Source organism: Dermacentor andersoni, chromosome 6 (genome assembly GCF_023375885.2).
Source record: "Dermacentor andersoni chromosome 6, qqDerAnde1_hic_scaffold, whole genome shotgun sequence".
NCBI lineage: Eukaryota > Metazoa > Arthropoda > Arachnida > Ixodida > Ixodidae > Dermacentor > Dermacentor andersoni.
In genome coordinates, this window is record NC_092819.1 from 185,465,377 (window position 1) to 185,487,673 (window position 22,297).

The 22,297-nt window shown below is 44.9% G+C and overlaps 1 long non-coding RNA gene across 9 annotated transcripts in view; it reads left to right on the forward strand.

Moving 5' to 3' along the window:
• The first annotated feature begins 2,961 nt into the window (after positions 1-2,961).
• The window catches only part of LOC126524019 (uncharacterized), a 37,412-nt gene continuing 18,076 nt past the window's right edge, over positions 2,962-22,297 (forward strand). For 4 of the 9 annotated variants that reach the window (XR_011895354.1, XR_011895353.1, XR_011895360.1 and 1 more), the window contains exon 1: positions 21,038-21,377. This is a non-coding gene — a long non-coding RNA (uncharacterized lncRNA). Of the gene's footprint in view, positions 3,242-7,935; positions 9,039-18,370; positions 18,538-21,037; positions 21,378-22,297 lie in introns of those variants that run through there. The other 5 variants (XR_011895356.1, XR_011895359.1, XR_011895355.1 and 2 more) reach the window with 5 other exon arrangements.

The window sequence follows — 22,297 nt, forward strand, 5'->3', positions numbered from 1 at the left end:
AAAAATGCACATCGCTGTCGATCGCAGCGCACTGCTCGGCGGAATTTTAAGCCATATGACCGAAATCACCCATACGACGTCAGTGGGGCGAGCTATCCGATTGGCTGACAAGGGCGCGTGATCGATAATTTTTCCAACTTTATGGTAAACAAATGATCTTCGCAATAGTTGGAATGTTAGTTAATTTGCTTTCATGAAAAGAAAGTAACATAAAGAGTATGCACAAGAACAATTTTTCAGCACACTTAAGCACTTCCGGCACACAGCAAGTGTCGTCTGCTTGTGTTACAACGTACTCCATTTTGACGAGAGCTCCGCGGTCAGAGTCGGTCTCAGTCTTTTCGCGAGCACTAAGATTCGGCTTTGTTGCCTTGTGGACTGCAAACGTAGCGACTGGCAATATGTCAAGCTGCGACATCGTGTCCCTCTGCAAGGCAGCGTACGAGCGAACTGGCTGCTGCGCATCGGACTGCCGCTATCCGATCGGCGTCAGGATTGGCGCGTTTGTGGTCGTCACTTTACACCGGAAGATTACTAACGCAATAGCGTTTCGCGAGTCCGGTATTAGAGCAAACGCAAGCGAAAGGGGACAGAGTCTGGCCGCTTGACTGTGCCGTAACGGGATGAGCCATGAGATGAGCAGAAGGGCAAATGCGAATGGTCTGCACGGTGCAGCCACCTGGTGGCACAGAGCTCAACCATACACAGTAGCAGGAACGAAGTGTATTCTTCTTTGCTGCTGGTGTGTATTTTTCGCAGGAGTGTAATCATCAACACGTTGATTTTATAAATGTTTAAAATGTTTTACACTTGGTTAGAGCAATATTAGCGCTTTGTTTGGATGGTTAAGCGCTGCGCCAACAAGTGTGTGGACCGTGCAGACCGATCAGGCCGCTCACGTATGTCTACGCTAAAGTTCCTTCATCAGCTTGAGTTTATGCCTCCAGTAATTTGCTGAAATGACCAGCTTGCCTGTGGTTACCGGAATACAAGACACGTTCGGCGCTACGACAGAATGCTCGCAACGCACGCTGCTTCGATAGCTCTCGCTTGGGGTCGACGGCCAAGCGGCTAGCGGAGAGGTCTCGCGCGGGCGGGCTCCAAAACAACCGGAAGTGGACGATGTGAAGTCGCGTCGTGACGCAGAACCAGTGAAGGCGGAGCTTAGCCCCGCTCGCTCGGCGAACGAGTTGAGGAGGAAAAGCGTGGCTAGGGAGGAGGGTAACTTCTAATCGCTTGTAGCTCCATTAATACGTAACGCTTCACTTAAATTGTGGTGCGAATGTTCTACTTAAACTGTACCCTACGCGTCTACAAAATTTGTCCGAACCGTTTCAGGGGCCCTCTAATAAAGTTGAAAACAGCTTGCTGTCAGGCTCTTTAGTACACACTGTTAATAATGAAAACAGCGCAAAAAATCAGAACAACAAAGAACGCTGATTTGCGCGCGCCAAGATGTATCAAGGACGGGGGTGCTGGGCCAAGGAAATTAAGAAACCACCACAAAAAGCAGGTGGGAGGGCAGGTAGGTGAATGGCCTCGAAGCCCACGCAAAAACAGAAATACAGGAACGTCAGGGCCACCGCACCGCTACACAACCCGGTGAATGTTGCAGAGTGCGACAGTGACTAAAGGAAAAGAATTTTAAGAAGGGGAGTGGGGTGATGGATACGAGAGGGGCGGGGGGGGGGGGCGCACGTGCATAAAAGGCGTCAAGAACGAAGTTGGCGGAAAATTATGAACACAGAGAGAGCACCTCGTTACTGACCAATCGCTCAATCGCCAGTCGCCTTGCCGAGGCTCACCCACACGCCGTCGTAACACGTGGTGCGGAGAGCCCATCCTGACTGAACGTCTCGGTAATTTTCCGAATACACTGGTCTCGGTAACCACGACGCTTTCAAATCTCTCGGAGCTACTGGCGCTTGTTTTACTGCCAACTACGGATGCCGTAATTTTCACAAAGGCTTCTAGACAGTAAGCAACCTTGCTTCGGACTGCCTGCCTCGTCAATTCCCGAGTGTGATCAAATAGCAATGTGCGTCGCGTGATGTCTACAATACCACGATCGCAAGTTACTTCCAAGCATCCCTTCATACAAGTCGAACAGCAGGTCACCGAAAGTGAGCGAAACTTGCATCATATGATACTATCGACGTTCTAGAGCGAAGCCTCGTTCCCGTATATTTGAATCTAGAATAATGTAGCATGCCCACAACGCCGAAAGCGCGATTGAGTGATAGGCGACTGGCAAAATAATGCCCGCCCTCTTCCGTTACCGTAGCCGTACCACTCGACCAGCGGGCATAGAGAAAGGGATAGAACAAGAGCGGACACTCCCATAGAGCCCAGCGGCCGAATTGACTGCAGCGCACCAAGCCATGGGTGTTAAAACCTGAAGCACACTTCCGGTTTTGTGCGCGCGCGTTTTGAATACTAGCTGATGCGCATCACGCCGGCTTCGGTTTTTTTTTGCTTTTGCAGCAAATAATTATTTCTTATTTATTAAATATTTATTCGCAAATCATTTTAAGTAAAATTGATTGCGAACGATATTCACAACCTCCATTGAATATGTGCCACGTGCAATTTCATAAAGACGCAAGACACCTTGCGAAATGAGGAAAAATTAATGTTTGCTTTATTCTTTGTAAATGCTAGTCGCGGGCTTTTTGTGCATTCATCCAACGTTGTGGCACCAGGTAAGCAGCAGTAGTTTCCGCAGGAAGCTCCACCAGACGACGTGAGCTGAAAAAATTACAAGCGTTATTTTGGTACTAAATGTAAGAATAAAGCCTGCAGAGGCGAAGCGTGCGAAAGTGGTGAGTGGGCGGCATTACAAACAAAAGCAGTTCGCATTTACACACACGGCGTAGAAAATACCCGACTCATCCCAAGCAATACCGTACTATCGGGGACAAAAGTCTCCGGACCGCCGCGCACGGCCGCCGGAGCAGACGAGACGGTCATTAGAGGAAACGCCAGTTCACGGGATTGGCCAGTCGTTTCAGCGGGTGCGAGAGAGAAAATCTGGGGGCGTTTGCGCCTGAAATTTCTCCCTTTGCCTAGGTACTACGGAGGAGAAGCCGATTTGCTTGTTTCGTATGCGTTTGTCCCTAGGCGCGCATTTTGCCGTGTGTCGGCTGGCGATCCTTCAAATCAATGTCTCCTTTCTTGACGAAGCCGTGCGTGCCGTGCGTCGTGCATAAGTGTTCCTCCTGCGTCTCCTTGGATGTTGCCGGTAGGTTTGTTGCGCTTTTTGGTAACATACGGAACGTGCGACGGGATCAGTGAACCTGTGATATCGAGGGCCAATCGGATAACTTAATGCCACGGCGTAATGCCAAAGCATTACGCCGTGTCCATCATGTGTTGGTTATCGGTGCATACTGCACCCTTCAAGAGATACGCGTGAACATGCATGTCTGCATGTCGAAACACATTTAGCACCCTGTAGCTGGGAAAAGCGAAAGTCGTTATGCAATTTATGGCCGTAGACCACTCTGAAACGTGATGGCGGCCGCAGTGTTCCGACTGGTGTTATAGAAGTGGCGGGGTGCTTTTTTCGTCCCGACGATATAATGGATTTTTACCAGTACTGCGACAGGACGGCATACATCACCGGCAAACGGAGCCCTCACGAGAGCACCTGAGCTTATAATAACGCTCTGTCTAAATGTACATCCGATCCCGGCCACGGCGGCCGCATTTCGATGGGGGCGAAATGCGAAAACACCCGTGTGCTTAGGTTTACGTGCATGTTAAAGAACCCCAGGTGGTCGAAATTTCCTGAGTCCTCCACTACGGCGTGCCTCATAATCAGAAAGTGGTTTTGGCACGTAAAACCCCATAATTTAATTTAAATGTACGTCCGACTTGCCTGCTTTGCTTCCGTTTCTCTAGCTCTGCGGCTCCCGCTTACCGATTTATTGCACATGGTTTTGCTGAAGAACCTTTATTTATATCGAAGGGGACCATTCAAATATTCCATTTAAAAGTCGGAGAGCAGCGTACAAAAAGCGGTGCACGAGCGAAGGTACTGCTCCAGGAGAGCATGCCTGGTCTACACTATATGGCCCCTATTCCTCGCCCGGGAAGAGACGCAAAACATCTTTAATGAGACGAAAGATGGCTCATTAAATCAATAATCCGCCATCACCAACTCGGCACGAGCGCCGCACGGGCGAGAAAGTCTTTCCGACGTACACCCACTTTAGCAGTACATTTCAACTCGACATAGGTGACAGATTTCAAGAAGCACAGGCTGGTACTCTTGGCTCACTATAGCCCAGTACTGCCCGGTACTGCCATTTTTATGAGACACCTGCTGCTATCCCTTGCCACAACTGCGCCTTCACTTCCTTAACAGCGCCAGGACTGATGCTTGGCATCAGTAGCATTCGTGACAGAAAGTGCTTGCTCTTTGGCAACTGATGACTCAATTAATTTGCTACTTTCTTCTGAAATTTGTGCTCATAAGTGCTGCTCTTGTCGTCACTGTCAAACTGATCTCCTTTGTGTGATCCCTTGTAGTTTTTCTGTACCCTTCTCCCTGCACATGCTTGATCACATTTTGTTGCTCTTCCCTGTCGCCATTCCTCTACAGTGGCACTGTCTTTTGCTATATGTGCCTGGTTGTCTATTGCTTATGCCGCATGTTCACTGTAATGATTTCCTTCGCCAGATACGTGAATTATTAATTGCTAAAAAAACTATCTGCAGGGTCTCCTGGAAATACATCCACAGCTGGAAACCAAAATTGTGCTTCATCCCAGACCACAGCTTATCTCCACATCAAAGCCTCATATCACCATTACATCTCCAGTCTCACTCACGTTCACTCTGGAAAAAAAAAAAGAACAGTTGCTGCACTTCAGTAGGCAAGAATCCATCTCATCATTTTCTCCTGGGGGGGGGGGGGGTATTCTGTAAGAGTACACCTAGTGGGCTGTCCATTTCGGCCACTGCCGATTGGATTCAGCTGTGAGAGGAGGAGACGAGCAGCCCTAGCCAATCAGTAGCGGCCGAAATGGACAGTCCACTAGGTGGGCTCTTACAAAATACTCCTCCCCACCCCCCTGCTCACCACATCTTGCCTGCTGCTTTCTCTTATCATGTATGACTTTGCACATACTTTTCGTTCATGTTCTCCTTTCTGCTTTGGCACTACACCTATGCTTTTTTTTTTTTTTTGTTCAAGCAATAGCTCTTCATTGCCATTGCTATTTTCTCGGCCTTCGCGTATTCTATTACAGTCACTAGCATCATACTTACTAATCAGTGCGGAAACAATGGAAGACACACGGAAGGGCACTGGACGAGTGCTGTCTAATAACTGAAATTTATTGAACACTAGCATCAAATGTCTCTTACCTTTGGTTGCTCCATATAACTTGCTAGAAATGCAATAGAAATTTTCATCATAGGGCATTCAGTCTTGGAGCATACTGAAATTATAGCTATTTGCTTTGTGATGAAGTATTGCTTTAGTAAAAAACAACTAATTAACTTGGAAAGTTGTTTCCAAAGGCTACATCCTTTGCATGTCCAAATGTCCACACCTTGCAAGTTCCTAAAGAACTTCACAGCTTCAAAGGCTTTTGCTTCATAATTTTGCAGCTTAATTTAGCATTTTACCCCCGTTGTTCATCTCATTATTGTGGTTGTTGTGTGACAGTACCGAACTTAGACCTTAGCATGAAGCAATGCTTAAAAACCGTTGTGCTCTTACACGCTTTATCAAATCACTGCTTTGTTTTAATGTTACTGGTGCTGTGGCTTTGGTGTTGGCTGCTAAGCCCAAGGCCGTGCGATCAAATCCAAGCCCTTGCGGCCACATTTCGATCGGGGCAAAGTGCAAAAAATGCTGTGCGCCTTGCATTGGGTGCATGTTAAACCCAGGTAGTCAGAATTAATCCAGAGTTTCTCATTATTGCATCCCTCATCATCATTTAGTGATTTTGGCATGTAAAACAACTGAACTTAATTTTTAAGTATTGTCTTTGCCAAGTACAAATCTAGATTTTGGATGTCACTGCAAATGTAACCAATACACAAATTTACATACTTTGTCATCTAAAGAAAAATGGGACACTATAAAATGCAGTAATCACCATTATGTGCCTTGCAGCCAGAACAATATCAGCACGCTAGGAAGCACCATCGCCATTGCCTGTTGCTTGACGACTCCATTACACCTCGTCACAGTCAAACAGAACAGCTTTCACCTCCAACTTTTGTCCACTCTCCTTTGCCTGTTGTCTAATCATCTCGCCAAATTCTATGGTTGCTATCCTGTTCTCCAGCTGTGAATCGTGGTTGAACCACTTCAAACGTCTGTCGACTTGTTTATCTGACACAGTGAAGTAAAAGTGTACTTACTCACTGTGAAGTAAAAATGCACTGCAGTGATGTTGCAGTGATACTGTTGCCAGAATAACCTACTTTTCATGAAACCAGAGTAGTAGTCAGAAGACTGGCATTTATGCCAGCTGCATTGCCAAGCTCCTGCACAAGAGCAGAGCTTAGCATCTGAGCATTCGCATCATTCTGAGTATTCTTGCATATCATTTTCGCTCGTTAAACCTTGCTACAAGACATTAATTTTCAGCAGCCAAGCCTGACAGCTTTGGTCAATCTTTCGTGCTCTGAGCTGGTTTGATGCAATACTTTTAACGGAATTTCTTTATTGCCGTTTGTTATGTGGTCAGTGACAGGATATTTTTTTATGCAAGAATGTTAAATGGTTCCTTCAGTGAAAAAGCCGGCAGCACCTGTAGCAGCAAAACGGTGCCTAATTTCCCGTTGACTGTGACGCCATGTGAGCACACGAGGCGCGCTCATGACACTAGCTTGCACTTGCTGGCTCGTGTCTCAGCAGAGGAAAGCGAGTGAAGGGGAACATCTGCTGCTGCGCTACTTCGCGAGGGGAGAGTGCATTGCTACGACAAAACATCACCTTCCCTCTCGCAAGCCTGTGTTACCACCTGTTCCTTGTCTACTCAAGCTCTTGTGTGTGTTCTAACTGCGCCTCGGTGAGGCTAAATCAATATGTACCAAGCGTCTTAACGTGTCCGCTTGCCCGCGAGGAGTTCATAACTCAGACTGCTCAGTGGCGTTCAGTTGGATATTAAAGTATTCACAACTCATAAGAAGTGCTTAGGTATCCTTGGATTTTCTTCGTACTTAATGCACAAACTTCGAAGTCATTTTTCCTGGCGAAATTAGTTAAATATCATCGTCCTTTGTCTGCTGTCCGGCCTTTGTGTGAGCCTTATACATCTTCGCAGCCACTCCTGTCATGCACAGTAATTTGTGTACTTGTGCTTGTATCTTCCATGGCATATGATTAATTAATGCATTTTATTTGCATGATCCAACTAAACATGATCTCAAAAAGCTTCACTTGAGTGCTCACTTGTCCCTGTGGCTACATTGTGTGGATGTACTATCAGCGTCAAATGAAACGCAAACAGCAGAGTGCATGCCTGTAGCATCACTGAATGTATAGTGCACACACTTGGCCAATCATCACCCTCACAGGCATGCACATCTGGTTTCACAACACTGTGCAATGATGCCCTATACTGAGATATTTTTCTTTCTGTTTTGCTTCTTGCTTTCTTAGATTTTTGTATTTTTTGCTTTGAAATAAAAGGAAAGCATAACAGAAAGAAAATTTGACTGCATTCAATGTGTTAGAAAACGTTCACTTCAATATTTTTTTCTCACACTTCAATCAAAAGCAGTGTGGCAACACTGAGTCTTGATGAAATGAATTGGCACCCTCGGAAACTGTTCCCACTGGTAATCGAAGCTGATCTTGAAGGCCATGCTTTTGTCTACTGCAAAAACTGGAACTGATTTCAGGAGCTGGGAAATACGTTATGGCCCTCATTCATTGTTTTGCTTTTGCATCTTGCCAGTTTGCTGCTGCTATTTATAGCACAAGTGAAGGAATTGTAGCACAAGTAACACTGACACCTGTGCTGCCCTTTTTGGTGCCAGAGTGTGTGAAGGAAGGCTGCTATCTGGTCTTGAAATCCATCGAAGCAGCCTTATTCCCAGACATCACACAGCCTTGCCAAAATGGCGGTTGGCACGAAGGGTCTAGAGGCAGCGACTTGAAATAGAATTTTCGACTTACCATACCAGAAATGGTTTTATTTCCAACAAACTTACTTTGTTGGGTGTCCTCCAGGCGAAAAGCTGCAACATACAGCTTTAATGTGCCTGAAGGCCCTCGCATGGCAGCAGTAAGTCTCCTATCGGCAAACGTATAACATACGAAACACTAATCTATTAGGATATACATTTACAATGTAGCAAAAGAAATGTGTGAAATCTAAAGAAACATTCATCTTTTCAGATAATTATATAGTATTTATAAAATAAATTCTTCTTAATGCACAACAAAGCTAAGATGCATATTATATGTATTATACATCCCAAAGGATCACATTTCAAAAATAAGAAAAAACAACATGTCTAGCATGTACACTCGCCCACAAAATGTTACAGGGTGCGCAAGCGTGTGGCAAAACGACCTTTCTTCCCTTCTAGCTGTGCACCCATGGTATCGAGTTTGCACGCATGCGCGTCCCTCTGAGACTGCAAGCGTGCATGTTTCTGCACTTCCTCCTTGTGCGCCGGTGATATCCGAATGTAGCCGTGAAGTGCCCCTCTTGCGATGGGCGCGAAACTATGTGAAGCCTGAGCTTGCACGTGCCGCTGTGGCTGCTTTTTGTCGAGTCACGAGCGCCAACGCATACGGCCCAGTGGCGAACCCAGCAAGTAATTTTTTTTTAATGAGCTGCACCATTTTGTGTCCAATCTTTGTTGTTTCTTTTTATGAATGGGGCATTCTCCCACAGAAGAGCATGTCAGAAAATGCCCCCTATAGAAGGAGACAGTGTCAACTCCCATTGAAGACCAGCAGTTAGGACACATGGACCTGTGACAGAAAAGCTGCCGGATGGATCTGGGACAGCGACGCTGGCCTGTACTTTCCTATCGTCTCCATTATCCATGGCAACCTGGTATGAAGAGCATGCGTTGGCCATTTATGCTTGAACTACTTTTTCCTGGAAACAGTTAACAAAATGTTTTGCATGGAACAAAGAAGGTATGTTCACCTTCGCAAGTAGTGGCTCATAGGGAAGGCTGGCACATTGGCTGGAGGGATCAAGGTTGGACATGTTGATCTCGACTGCACTTTTAACTCGAAGTCTATGGCAGCCTGAAAGCAAGAGTGCTTATGCTAATTTTCTGTTTGCCCTACGACATAGAATACACTGCCTACTTAAAGTACTCGGTAAAGCTGTTGAACAAGTTCAACTTAGGAGGAATTGTAGAAGCCCGGTAACCTGGGAAAGTTGGTATGATTTCACTGAGAGGGAAAATTAATTTGGACCCATTCAAATGTGAACTACTGGAGGCACCAGCACCTAAGCCAGAGAACCAGGGGTAGAGAGGCTGGCCAAGACTGCTTTCATCAAAACTCGTAGTAACATGATGGGAAGACGTCTGCCAGCCAATAACCGCTTCAACTAAAACTGTGCAGCATAATGTGGACAAAGCAAGACATAAAAGCTATAGAGACAAGCCCACGATAAGTATGCTCATCCCTGTAATGTTGTTTTCCTTTTTCGACGATGCATGGCACAGTTTTACTTCAAGCTCATGTTTACAAAATGGCCTCATACTATGTTTTATTGTGGAGTAACCGTTTATTCCATCACATAGTCAGCGAGATCATTACAACAGTCAAGTGAAACGTTTACCTCTGCAAGCAGCAACAAGCTTTCAGCACAAGCTTGCATGGGCTGTGAATATGCACAGAGTAAGTGTACGACATGGCTTGTTGTGTCAGGTGCACTGTCACATTGGCCAACTGTATGAGGAAGCTGGGAGATTCCAAGCTTGAGAGTATTAGTTATAGTAATGGAAAGAATGTCGTATAGCAATAATTCATTACAATTAAACCTTGTTATATGAAACAATTATAAATAGAATTACTGCTTAAATAACAGGTGGTGAATCACCAAGAGAATTACATGTATATGAAACTTCATACATCAAACTTGCTCAGACATTAAATGGATATATTGAACTCCGTAGCATTGGACATTGGGACACATATTAAAGGCTTCACTGCAGTACATCGGCAGATCCTGGTGGCGCAAATAGGACCTACAAATTCTGCATGGGCTAAAGGGTAGAAAGCGCTGCTCTGAATGTATCTATGTAGTCAAACGCCTTTTTAACAAAGTGCTCGCACCTTCAAAATCCTTCGCTATGCAGGTCACTTTGTTTTAAAGGTTGCGCAGCTCACTGCTCACAATAGCTAAGCACTTTCAACAAAAGAAAATCTTTAACAAGAATTCAAGAGACACTTAATGAAACAGACCGCTAAATTTTCTCTGCAAAATATCCCTGACAGCACGTTCTACTGTAGCCACCCTATGCTCCATTGAGGTTCCCAGCTTGCTCTCCAACCAAATGCAGGAACCATGCAAAGCAAAGCCCCTGATTGTCTAGTGCCCCTAAGCCTCCCTTGCTGCAAAATTTTTGGTCGCCTTCGTTGACATTCGCGGCCTATCCATGCATTCGTCAGCCGTTGATCCATCACAACAAGTAGCATACGAGGTGAGTGAATCCTGGAGCAGGGCAACAGAACTAGTAATATCAGCACGCTCTTCAAATACACTGCTGTTAGCGCTAGCGCACAGCTTACCCTGGTGACATCTTCGCGGGGCAGTGGCGGCACTGGTGCGGAATTCGTTTTATAAACGTAAATCAGCCTCCAGGGACGCATAAGTTTCTTTGTTTTACAGGCAAATTAATTGTGGTCTTCATTGTAGAGCTGTTCAACTGTAATCTAGTGCTTATGCTGACGCTACTTGCTGCATGCAGCGGTTCGTTTTCCTCACATGATAGTGTGCGACGCTGTTGTATCTCAGCTTTCGGACTTTAAAACCACCAAGCATCTAAAATGTGCTGCATAATAGACAGGTTTAGTTTAGCGTACGCTATAAAATAGTGGGTCATCACTGCGCATGCGCAGAACGCTAAACGACCCATTGCGTATAGCGTACGCGCACTATTTCTCAGATTTAGCATTAGTGTCTTTGCGTGGCTTGCGGAATTTGCGTGAAACATGGCGGCGGCCTCGGCTGCCAGCTTCGAATTGAATTTGGCGTTGCTTTTGTAAAATGGACTTCGTTCTTTGCAACTGACTGTGTAAATGATAACCTTGTAAATGATAACTGTGATAACCTTGTGGTGTTTTCGAGATCGCTTCTCGTTTCGAGTGAGTTGAAACCTAACGAAAGAAACATCCGACATGTTAGCACCACCTATAGCTACAGTCGGGAGATAGCCGCAATGACGGCACATGGCCTCTAAGATCTGAACATCTCACAGGCCAACTCAACCTAAAGAAATGTGCTGCTTAGCATACGCTATATATACTTTAGCGTATAGCATACGCTATAGTTGCGTATGCTAAATTAAAACTGTAATGTCAGACCCATAAGTTAGCTTCATCCCAATACAGTGGTGTTACGCATTCAACCATGCACTTAGCATTGTGATGAAGTATACCAACAGTGGGAAGGGGTCACAAACACTGGACATAGCAAGGTTACGCAGTCAAGCATACCATAGCGCTGAAGCATACTGAAAGTGGAAAAAGATAAAATTACATGCAGAGTATCCTGTGGGAGTTATCTAAATGATGCATAAGCATTTGCGACTGATCACCTACTGTTTTGTCGTCATATGCTGCTGCGTTTCATATAATTGCGAGAAACGCCACGAAAAAAATCATTAAATGGAGAAGCGCATTTGCAACACCAAAATTTTAAACTGAGACCAGCATGAGTATGAAGCAGAGGCCAGTAGTAGCACTGTTCACTCCTTTTATATCATGGTGCATTTGGATGATGTTGCTGCTTCATGGAAGATGAGCATTGGCCAATGCGTGCTGTTCTACGTGACGTAATTGAACAGTGTCACGTTAGGTAGACGTCATACGTAGATGTGGTCAATGATGCTGCCTCCTCTCGATGCAAACCATTATCAACTGTACATCAGCGGCCGCTGCTTATGGCATGGCTGCGCAGGCCCGATCTTACAATTCGCTCGCTCATGCGGGCCTTATCTTGAAAGCAATCATCTTACGTGACGGACGGGTTTCCTCATTGGGTAAGCATAGAAACCTTTACGCATTTTGTTTTAAAGTGAAGCTTTCTTTGTCTCTTCCTTTGACTTTCCCACTCCAGCTGCTGCTGTGGACTGCTGCTGATGTCACACACACCACGTCGGGGGGGAGGGGGGTGTGTTCAGAGTGTGTATATACATGACAGGCACAAGTAAGAGAGGAAAGGAGATGGGAGAAGCTTGTTTTCACCCCACCGCATCGAATGTGCACAATGCCCTCTGGAGCTCCCTGGCCGTTGTCACATTAGCCACCTGACAGCTGCAATTATCCGTGACTCCCCTCAGAAGCACTGAAGAAACTGCAGCGCTTATGTGTGAGGCGAGAGGGGACACAGATAGAACTGTAGAGAGAAGAAGAGGGAGGAGAAGTGGCAGTTCCCATATAAGATGGGGGAAGTGACATGAGAAGGCAAGGAAATTCCACTAACATACAACAGCAGTTGCGGTGTGCTTATGTTCAAGGCACAATACAATACGTTGCTGCTATTCCTGAAAAAATAAATGCCATGCAAATATGTCAAGCGGGCAACTCACACAGGGCGTGCAGAAGCAGAGCCGCATTAATTAAAGCGCACCGCAGCATCCAGGAAACACTACAGAAGTGGTTGACCGTCAAATCAACACTTCTTTCTGTGCCCGCCGCATTAACTCTGCTGCTATGGCATTGCTACAGGTGATGGATTTGATCCCAACCGCGGGAGCCATATTTCGACGGGGGCGAAATAGAAAACCCATGTGCACTTAGATTTTGGGACACATTAAAGAACATCATGGTGTCAAAATTAATCTGGAGTCTGCCACTATGCCGTGCTTCATAATCTGAGTGTCGTTTTGGCACGTACAGCCCCATAATCCAATTCAAGTTTAAAACTTCTGCCATAACGCGATGTGCCATATGAGGAAATGACAACACTCAACCCTCTCGGGTTATAAGATATGGCCCACAACAATGCCTCATGCAAACACCTCTCCCTGTGTGTTCCGCCTATTACGCAAACAGCAGTGGTGCCCACAAGGTAACGTTTAACATCAATTCGCCAATCTCGTGTTAGCCTAAACGTTGAAGAAATTAAGCTTTAGCCGTCAACACTGCTAATTATCGTCAATCAGAGCATCCAGCATGGAGAGCTTCACTTACATCAATTCCCACAGGGTGTGGGATCTGCATAATTTTTCCCTTATTCCTAATTTTTGTGTGCATAGCATGAACAGGAAGATGTTCCAATGAGCTCAGTTTTGAAAATATAGTAATATGTGCAATCTCCGGTTATGGTAAAAGCACCGAAACCCTTAAGGAGTGTACAGGCAGGGATTTAGAGCTATTTCCGGCAGGGTTGTAGTGATTTGGGCCCTTGCTTCGCCCATCTTGCAAGCTTCATATACGAGACTGCAACACAGCCTTGCACATGTTCCCGACTATACATGCGCACATGTGCCATCATCTGTCACAGTATGAGCACCGAGACATCTAATAACTCACATGACACCCATTCAAAGCTGGTTCTGACGTTGCTGCAGTGATGGACCGCAATACATTACAGAAGCTCCAGTGCATAACACAACTGCATTGCGGTGAAGCTCAGTCTAGGGCATTGGCATTGAAACTTGTTTAAGAAATCACATTTCCTCAAGCCACAACCAGCATGCGTATTTGTGCTCTTAAACTGCACAAGGGCCATCCATATGCCGACATGTCGGAATGTTAAGTCAGGTGTAGTTCTGACCAGAATGCACATATTGTTTGGCATATCTAGAAAGTGTTCCTAAAGTCACCTCTGCCACATTACAGTTGAGTTAAGCAGGGAAGCTTATAGCCCCGTTTACATGAATGCGACAGTGGCGCATCGCATTTCCCAGCGCATTTGGGAAAGGCGATGCGACGCCGTTTACATGTAGCGCATTAACTCTCGCGAAAACGCAGCGCCACAAGGTGTCGCATAAGGGAAGTGCAGCCGACTTCCGGTCTAACTGGTATATCCGGTAGTGGGCGGAGTGCACGTTGGTGGCTGAGTGCCGAGAAATAGACAGTTTTGGTTTAGCGTACGCAACTTATAGCGTACACTATACGCTATAGTGTAGCGTACGCTAAGCAGCGCACGTTTTTTACAGTTTCAGTTGACCAGCGAGATCTTCGGATCTCAGAGGCCATATGCCGTCGTTGTGGCTATTTCCCGGCTCTAGAGATAGGTAGCGCTGACATCTCGAATGTTTTTTTCGTTAGGCTTCGACCCGTTCGAAACGAGCTGCGATCTCGAAAACACTACAAGGTTAGCCATAATACTCTGTCGTCGAAGCGGCCTGAGACTAAGCGAAAGCCGTTTACACAATCATTTGCTGCGAACGAAGTGCATTTTACAAAAGCAACGCCAAATTCAATTCGAAGCGGGCAGCCGGGACCGCCGCCATGTTGGTGGCCAATTCCTTCCCATCATTCCTAATGCGACGATCCTGCGTTTACATGCTCCGCGAGAGTCGACTCGCGCCCGTAAATCTACCCTCGCCTGGCGCACTAATGCGATGCGCCTTCCTAGCGCATTACTGCTGTTTACATGAATGTGATGCGCTATAAATGCAATGCGACGTTGTCGCATTCATGTAAACGCGGCTTATGCAATGTATTGCACTGAAGCATATTAAAAGCGAAAAATTGCAATTTCATTGCTGTGGTGATTTAAGCCCCTTGTTTGGGGGGCCATGACCGTGCCCCTCTGGAGGGCACAAAGGAGCGAGGAATCATGGTTGGAGAGCATGACACAAACCCTGGCGATGGAGAAACAGCTTTGATGACCTGCTCTACCGAAACTGCACTGCTTGTTCAGCAGGTGTTAATCAAGAAGCTAGAAAAATGAAACCTAGTAGTCCGGATATTTATGGACTACAGCAAGGCTTTTCACAGTCCGCAACACAAGATTCTATTAACAGAGTAGACTGCCAATGGTGTACATGGAATGACATATTTTGTTGTGTTCGTATCTGCTTGATTGCAGGCAATGCGTTGTCATTGGAAATAGTATTTCCTCGGACGGCAATATTGTTAGGTGTCCCGCAGGGCAGCATTTTAGGTCCCCTTCGACATTTACGTTAATGACATGATAGACATACGGGGGAGTCCCCTTGGCGTGCAAAAAGCGAATTGCGGAACAAATCTCGTACTTGGCGCGATCAACAATGGGAACCTCCATATCGGACGGCTGCTGAGCCAAGAATGAGCGGTGCAGCGAAGCAAAGTGCGGCTGGGGGGAATGGAGAGTGGGGGAACAGCCGCCTGCATGAGTGTTGCCGGATTTCACCTCGCACCTTCCCGTGCAGCTGGAGCTCTTTGGGAACCTTATTGCTCGATGAACCCTTGCAGAAAGCGAGGCAACAACCATTCTATATGTGGATGATACCAGCCTGTTTGTCTCTGGTCTGGAGGCTTGCGATGTCATTCCTAAAGCGAACGCACTCCTTTCCACTTCATTGGGATGGTCCAGCCACAACGGCCTTAAAAATATTATTTCTTTCCAGAACAGTTGAAATTACAAATTTACCAGGCACTATTTGCGTCTCATATTAACTACTGCATGCATGTGTGGGGCACCACTGTGAACACTAACACAAGCTTTTTCTTCAGAAACGTGCACGTCGGAATTATTGCTAACGTTCCATACCTCCACACAACATCACCACTTTTCACCAAATTTAACGCGATTTCAAACTGCCAGATCTGTATGGCTTTCCTTTACTCTATTCATATTTTTTTCCTCTAACAAAGTCTCTTCACTTGTACAATCACTGTCGGGACTACAGCCAGGATAGATGGCTCGTGCCAAAAACGCTAACAATTTATCTAATGCAATCGCTAACCTGTAATGTTCCTTTACTTCTTAATAAGTATGAAAACCAAGGCATTATTAATGTTCATGTATTTATCCGGAAAGAAACGCGAAATATTTTTTGGTCTACAATCATTCATTACATGATGCCTGCGCGTGGGAACAAATGTATGGATATCCATAACTGGGAGTTACTAATGCGCTGTTCTTTCTCTCTCTCTCTCTCTCTCTATAATATATATATATATACATATATATTTTGATGGGCTCAGACACTGAACCAGTGTTTACAGTCCTCTTCTCTGAAGAAGGACAAGAAGCCCCCGGAAAGGCTGGTGACGGTCATCGGAGACGTTGATCTTCCCAACGATGTCAGGCATGTGTTGAACAAAGGTCCGAAATTCAGCCACGAGCCACGGATAGAAGCACATGAGTTCCTAGCGCTTAATAGGCGCATAGCAGGAAAGGCGTTGGAAGAAAACCGTGAAAGATGCCTTCTGGATGGTGTGGATACGCTTATAAGATCTACGACCAGCACTAACACGTTGACTAGCAAAGATTCTATGGGAAAAGTCGTGTCGTATTTCAGGAAGAATAGACTCCGGCTTCTTCAAGCTGACAAGGATGGTGGGTTTGTGGTGCTCACCGAGGAAGAGATTCAAAAAAGAGCCGGCGAAGCAATTGCAAAGAACTTCATCCCTCTGAAAGCTAGTGCGACGCGAGTGAGAGGCAAGGCGGCTGCGATGTGCAAAGAATTAGATCTGAGCACGCTGGCCAATGACATTGGTAACAGCAAAAGCAATGCCCTTTCCATGTTCTTTACGGCCAAAACGCACAAACTGTCCGTGCCATTCAGAACAGCGGTCAGCGAAAATGGAACTTGGCTGATTGTGTTAAGCAAGTTTCTTCAAAAGCACCTTGCATCCCTTAAAGTTCAAGATCCGTACGCCACAAAGAGTTCAAAAGATGTTGTTAGGTTTCTTGAGGGATGTACTTCCAATGGTTATGTGTTTTCAGTAGATGTTGAAGACTTGTTTTACTCTGTGCCCCACGATGCCTTATTTCGTTCTGTCAGAGATGCTATGGAAAGTAACGGTGCAGTAGAGTTCCAAAACTCCTCTGGCGTGTCAATATATAATTTTATGAAAATGCTAGAATTTTACCTTGATGTGACGTTAATCTCTTTCGAGAACAAGTTTTATCGACAAAGACAAGGGATTTGTATTGGATCCTGCGTAGCCCCGGTGCTTACTAACATTTTCTTAAACTGTATTGACAGCGCCTTGGAGCCAATTTTAACATGGTGCTTGTCCTGTGTCGTTCTCCCCACTTGTGAACGTCTTCGTTGGCGCTGTTCCTTCCTAAATCAAGTATGCACCATCTAGCCCAAATGAATGTTGTCCTGAACTTCTAGACTCGTTGATTTTTTCATCGCCGCGTCTAGCCATAACCACTATGGTCTAGCCCCAGGGAGCCCAAACAGAGGAAACGAAGGTAGAAATGAACGATAAAGGTAATTTAAAATGACGCAGGAACTAGGCAGCCACCGTACCTGCGGTTAATCAAACATTCAAATTTTGACACTTCACGTGCCAAAGCCGAAAACTGATAATGAGGCACACCGTAGCGGTGAACTGCGGATTAATTTTCACCGCGCGGGATTCGTTAACATGTATTCAACGTACGGTACACGGGCATTGCATTTTTACTTCGTCGAACCCCGTCGAAATGCGGCCTCCACGACCGAGATGTGATCCCACAACCTCACTTTCGCAGCGCAACGCCAAAACCACTAATACAACATGGTGGGTCTAGAAGCCATCAGGACAGTTTCAGTTGGCTGGACCAATAAACCATATTGCTTTTCACAAAATCCCGCAAAAGTTGCGGAGTCCAACATGACGGTCTAATGTGAAGAGTTTATTTTAAACTTGTTTCAATGCCAGGGCAGAATACTCAGACTTCGCCAACGTTACATCGCGATTGCATCTTTTGTCAGAATAGTAGATGCTTTCGAATTGCTACAGGCGCGCCCGTGCAGCCCACGCAGTTCGTGCGTGGTTGCGGGCCGGAGGAGAGAGATATGCACAAGAGAGGATATCTGCCACGCCTTCCGACGTCACTCATGCTTCGCAAAGAGTGACGTCAGCATCTCTCAGCCTTTTCTTTCCTCCATGGTCAGAGCACCCGCAGATATAAAAGGCCCGCTTGCACGCACTGAGCATAGTTACGTAATCGGTTTTTAGGAAACACCATGCTTCTCTTCGCGGTCTCGCAATGGCGAAAGTTGCTTCCTTTGAATGTCAGTACTGTGACCGGCGGTTAGTGAACAATCGCAGTCTGCAGAGGCACATAAAACTTGTGCACAAAATCACTCACCTGAAGTACAACTGCGACGAGTGTGAAGTAGCCCTGACTTTGAAAGAACTGGAGTACCGCCATATCAGCGTGCATTTCTTCGAGCCGGAATATGAGAGGTATCACTTTCTGACAATGCCAGGTAAGACACTTGCTTATTCTCTCAAAGCAACGCGTGATTACCGCTGCACCTGTTATTTTTGCATTACGGGCTTGCAGAGTGAACGATTCACTTGTTCACTTATTGCTTGAAATGTGCTCATTTATGGTGCTTTCATGCTTAACATTTTTTCTGACCATGCACTAGCTGCAACTTATACCATCATACATTAAATTGCATGCTTATCATTGCTGTTTTGAATCGAAGCAACGCAGAATCATTGCTGATGGATCTTTTTTAGGAATCGCATATTTAAGTTTTAAAAAAATGTGCCCGCCGCGGCGGCCGCATTTAGATGGGAGCGAAATGCAAGAAACGCTTGTGTGGCACGTTAAAGGGACACTAAAGTGAAAAATTATTTCTTCTGCATCGGTAAATTACTGTTCTACAACACCAAAAACACCACTGTTACAATGATAAGACGTTTGGTAAGCCAGAAAAAGCGCAAGAACGAAATACGGGTGGCGACGCCTACTTGAGTTCCCGCACCTGGGGGCTGTGACGTCGTGGATTTTGATGGCATCTTCTAGGGCCTACTAATTATATATAGCGGTACAGATTGACTATATTGAGTTCCAAAGGAACCAAATATTAAACATGGCAAGTTTCGGGAACCTTTATTCAGCCAACGCGGCCCAAATGCGAAAACATACTTTGGAATCCCTGACGTCACGCTAACATACCGGCGCTGGGGTTTCGGCGCGAAATTCAAATACTAATACTTGGACCTTCATTTTCTCATCTAATAATCAAACTATTTTTTTGAAATCACTGCCTGCAGGGTTCTCAAACAATGCTTCATTAGTCTAAACTGATTTATTGTTTCACTTTAGTGTCCCTTTAAAGATCCCCTCGTGGTCAAAATTAATCCGGACTGCGCCACTATGGCATGCCTCATAATCAAATCGTGGTTTTAGCGCATAAAACCCTAGAATACATTCTATAAAAGAAAAGTGACTGGAGGAGCATGAATGAAGTTAATGATTTGCTATTTTTACTTTAACTAATGAAAAAAAGAAAACAAATATACAAAGTATGAACCCTGCTTCTAGTTCCCAACTTCTGTAAGGTAAACCATGCGATACAATATATGCAGATTTGGTAGCATGAATATTAGCCATAGTGGTGGCCATGCCATGCAGGAAAGCACTCGCTTTGCAAACTTGGAAATGGGTAAGCACCTATAGTATGGTACAGGAAAAATTTGTTTCTCCCCATTGCAGCAAGCACCTACTTTTTTTTTTTACTGCATTCTTTAGGGTCTAGAAGCAATAGTTGTCAGGTCAGGTAGCATGGACAAGCCTCCTTGTACATTAATAATGTGTTAAATCAGCTTTTCTGTTCAAGAAATCTGGTCTAATCTCGTGCCTTAAACTGGTGCTGGAGCTTTCATATGCTTTACAGTCGTCGTATAGTTATGCACAGGCTTGCGCGGTATTGCACACTAATGAATAGAGGCAAGTGCACAGGTATGAGATTGCACTTCTGCCTAAGGCCGATCTGCAATCGAGTACATGGCTTTGTGTGAGCGAGAACTCCATACAATGGAAAGGATTGCGTCTAAAAACATGTACACACAGCAGAAAAAACAAAGTAGCACTTCATATCAATCTTAACACAATAAGTAAAAGCTGAGTCAACCAAAGCGCAAATTTTGCATTGTTTGATTAAAGAAGTGCTAGAAGTACTGTACACTAGTTCTAATGATAGCTCCTGTCGAAGTTTTATATTTCCTGAATCCCCAATGTGCAAAAAATTTAAATCTACTAATTGTTCAGTTAAAACACGAGGAAAACATGGTGTCAACCACGTGCCAACGCACGCGTGTTAGCCGGCATGTCAACGGCGTCTGACACGCCGGCTGAGAAAAAGAAGAGGAAAGAAAAAAAGAAGGATACGCCAAGAAACCAAACTAAGTGTGTTGCCTATAGCTTGAAATTTAGCATAGCGGATAGATTATAAAGCTCCTTTTGAAATGTTTATGCCTATTTGTTGCAATGCCTTGAACTTATAGATAAGGCATGATTCTCTGTATTTTCTTTCTCGTTCAGAACGGAAATTTGTAAGATGTAGAGTTGTCATTTTCAGTTGTCATTTCATGCAGTTCTTGGCGTTGCTCACGAAAAAAATTTTGATGGCAGTCACTTTGTGCTGCTATAATTAGACGCCATGTCACAGTGTCAACCTCAAATTAATAAAGCAAATTAGCTTACAGTTTCTATACATACTGTCTTTGCAGGAGTTTGATCTCTGTATGAAAGCTGCAAAATGTACTCAAACAAAGCATAGTTTAAAAATGTACAAGAAGCAACATCATTCTTGTCACTTTTTTATATCTTCTTTTTCTTCAATTCCATTATGCTTCGCTCTAAAATTTTGCCCTGAGAAAAACAAATGCTTGATCCTCATCAGGAAAAGAGAAAAGATGTCACTGAACCTCTTCTTCATAACTACTGAGTTCCACAACATGTCTACAATTCAACTTTGTAACGCTAGTTCTGTGCATTACACACCCTGAAATGCAGACTGAACATACAAGTGTCCAGGGTACTTAATCTTCTTTCTTCTTCTAAATTACCCCATAAGATATTCTGCACAGCCAACGTGGGCTTACAATAAACCGATTCCCCTTGACACACTGCATACATGTAACATTTGCTTTATTTTATTATCCTGATCAGCTTTCAAGTCATAGAAGGAAAAGGTGGAGAAAGACACACGCAGTCGCTTCATTGCAAGGACAGGTACAGAGACTTGCGGCCACCTGAAAAAGAAGCATTTCTACTTCGTCTGTCACCGGTCTGGAAGTTATGCTTCACAAGGTATCGTGAAATGCCCGTATCATGACCACCAGTCTGAGTCTCTGGCTTTGATGGGTTTTTAAAAACCACAGAGATTTTTGTTCAGTCATGTTTATACGATTACTCAAAGAAGCGTTAACAGCATATCAGAATGAACCTCAACCTGGACAGTTATCTCAGTATGCTCACCCAAGCTGGGAATCATGTGTGCCTAAAGTTGGGCTTAAACATACTCCAAGGCCATCTTGGCCAAGATTATACATATGATTCTATTTCCTTCCTATCATTCAACACACCATCTATGCAGTAACACTGAATGAAGTGCGAGTGATGCGAAAGAAAATAGAACAGAATAAAAATTGTATACACTAGCCTAACCCTAATCACCTCAAAGCCTATGCATCAATATTAAACTACTTACACCCGAGTCCAAGCGTACCACTGTCCAAGTGGCTGCCCTTTAAACAAAGCTCTAGTAATGCTGGACCTTGCTGTTAAAGAACTCCTATAATCAACCACAAGACATCGGCTGTAACCGCAAACCAGACCTATGACAGCACCAATGTTAAACTATTTGTTGTCACCAATATGAGTTAAGCACATTTGTTTTAGAACTACACTGTACTATTTCTGTGTCAGTGATTGCAGGGGAGTCCTCGTGTATCGTGTTAGGCATAAAAGGATTTAAAGAGATGCCTACAGAGACATTGCGAAAGTAGCTGGTATTAGTAGATTGCACCAATGATTGGAACATCTTTTTGGAGCACATGTTATAAGCACATGTAATAAATAATGAACAGTGACACAATACATCCAGCGGTCAGATGCAAGTAGTACTGCTCAACATGACAACAGATCACGCTATTCACCACTGTCGGAGTGGCAAAGTTTAAAGTTTGTTTCCAAAAGCATTGCCTGCCTGGGTTACATGTCGTCATAAC